The sequence below is a fragment of the Gnatocerus cornutus genome, chromosome 5 (assembly GCF_029298725.1).
Source record: "Gnatocerus cornutus isolate USDA-ARS CGAHR chromosome 5, icGnaCorn1.1, whole genome shotgun sequence".
NCBI lineage: Eukaryota > Metazoa > Arthropoda > Insecta > Coleoptera > Tenebrionidae > Gnatocerus > Gnatocerus cornutus.
The window spans coordinates 4422532-4425064 of record NC_142237.1 but is presented as its reverse complement, the minus strand read 5'-3'; the positions used below and the strand labels follow the sequence as shown (position 1 = coordinate 4425064).

The window sequence follows — 2533 nt, the reverse complement described above, 5'->3', positions numbered from 1 at the left end:
TAACGATTTCTGGTATCCATAAAGTGCAACATGCCCGTGTTAATCAAAATTAACCTTCATAAGAGTGATTGAAGTGACTTGTAAAATTTTGGTGTAAACGTAGTTTGCCACTGCGCTGTCATAATTTTGAAAACTAACTTGATGAAACTGCGCTTTTTTCGCAAATTTTAAACACAATTTGCATTAGATTTAAAATAAAAACTTAGATATTTGTATCACAGTTATGTTGAAAAAAAAATTGAATTCGCGAGTAAAACTAACTTGATGAAACTGCGTTTCAGTTATGTTGAAAAAAAAAAATTGAATTCGCGAGTATTTCTACAAAAACTCAAAAATCACTAAAAATTATACTTCTTAGGCATCACGACGCCAACCAAACCGTGATAAAAAACAAATTTTTGCGTCAGCTTCTAGACCTTTGTCAACTATAAGCGTATGCAAAGTTTCAAAATTTTACCTTTAAAATTAAAGACGATTTTAGGGGTGGACACAAGTGTTGCCGGACCCTGTAGAATTTTTGATTTGTGTGCGAACTCAAAATTTTCTTTTAAGTTCTGTAACTTCAACAATTTATGCAAAAATATAAAATTTGGCGGTATATTGCTTAAGAGGTGGTTATTAAGTACACTAAAATACAGAATTTTAGAAAACAAGTAAAAATTTCAGATCTCAAAATAAAAAAAAACATTAAATTAAATTGACCTTACTAATAAGACGTCATCAGAATTGCTAATTGACTAAGTAGGCAATTAATTAAAGATTGCAATACATTTGGAAGTACAGAGTGATTCTTATTAATATCAATCATAGACGGCTTTGCAAATTTTGACGTAGGGCGCAGTGCAATTTGCTACTAGTTGAACGTGTTACACATAAGCGTAGAATTGACGGGGGTTAGGGTGCATTTATTAATTAATTATTTTTCGACAATAGTGAACATTGACCTACTGCTACTTGTTATGAACCATTAATGCGAAATAAAATGATGCAAATCTAGTGTAGTCAAAGCACATTTTGAACATTTAAAATGAATTTGTTTTACCGCAAAATGTTACCACATGATACGCCATTGGGCTCCAACATTGCTGTCACTGATCTGTCATCTGTCAAGTCAGATGTAAGTGTTAAATTTGCGGATTGTGGTTGTTACAAGATACATAAACAGTTTTTGCGTGCTTGTCTTATTATGCTTGGTGACAAATAACAAAATAACTTTCAAGGGTGCAAAACACGCAGTTTTTTCTAACTTGAATAAAATCGTTTAGTGTCAGAAAACACATGTCCAAAAAATATCAACGCACCCTTTGATTAATATTAATAAGAATCACCCTGTAGAAGAAAATAAATACCAAACTTTCATTTGTTTTATTAATGTCATTGTTAAGACTACCGTACTAATCATTACGCCTACTTCGTTAATTTATTGACATCCGTAAATATTTTTGTCCAAGACTTATACCAGTTACTTTCAGCTGCCACGGTAATAATTTCATTCCTATCATTTTTTTTTAATTTAAAATTTCATACCTACGTTAAAAAATAATCGAAAAATTAAATGTTTGATTTTGCATTTCATTTGAATTTGACCACACGGTTAAATAGTTAGAAGTAAAAAAAATCTAATTTCTTGTGCAGATCAAAAGCATGCTTTGTTGATAAGATGATAAGAATTGCCACGAGCGAAATCGTCCGGGTGAAGTTTGTAAATACGTAATTTATTATGGCCTTGAATGAAGGTCACTGTAGAAGCTGATAAAGAGAGTACTTTTCATATTTACTACACTTGTAAAACAATATTGATAAAAAACAGTACTCGTTTTGTAGGTATGTTTATTATAAGAACATGCAGTTCAAAAAAAAAGTTGGCCGCCCGAGCAGGGACTTGAACCCTGGACCCTTGGATTAAAAGTCCAATGCTCTACCGACTGAGCTACCCGGGCTGATGTAGAAAGTATTCAACCAGAGCAATTTCAACGTCAACTGAAATCTATTTAAGTACTGTTGCTGTCATGGAATTTTGGGCAATGTCATTTGTCATTTATCATTTTAATGTTAAAGTAACGATCATGTGCCACTTGTTAAATTAGTTTTGACGTTTTAAAAGATCAATTATAATGAAATTGGAGTTGGAGTATAATTTTCATTATTTTTTCTTGGAATGACATAAAAAGCCTGCCTGAAATTTCAGAACCGCAAGTGTACCTTTCAATGGAGACCATTTTATTATTTTTGAAAGGATTGTTCTATACTATAGCTCATTACTATCGGTCGGTAAAGTTGGCAGTAGTCCCTAGAAAACAGTTGGCAGAAAAAGCGTTTGACCTTGGAGCAATTGTCACATGCGGAGAAGCTAATCGTCCTGCGCAAGTTTGCTCAAAACTTGTTTAACCCTTATTTAAATCTCTCTTTTGGAACTTACCTTTGATTAATTCTTAACTAATATGAGATGTTAATAGACTAAACTTTGACAACGTGTTAACCTAAAAAATCGTTATTCAATTTTCCTCTAATTTTATCCCTAAAGAATTGGAAG

The 2533-nt window shown here is 32.2% G+C and overlaps 1 non-coding gene across 1 annotated transcript; it reads right to left on the bottom strand.

The window, feature by feature from the left end:
- Positions 1 to 1867: 1867 nt before the first annotated feature.
- TRNAK-UUU (transfer RNA lysine (anticodon UUU)) lies at positions 1868 to 1940 on the bottom strand. Its single transcript has one exon. It is a non-coding gene; the product is annotated as a tRNA-Lys (tRNA).
- Between the last annotated feature and the right edge of the window lie 593 nt (positions 1941 to 2533).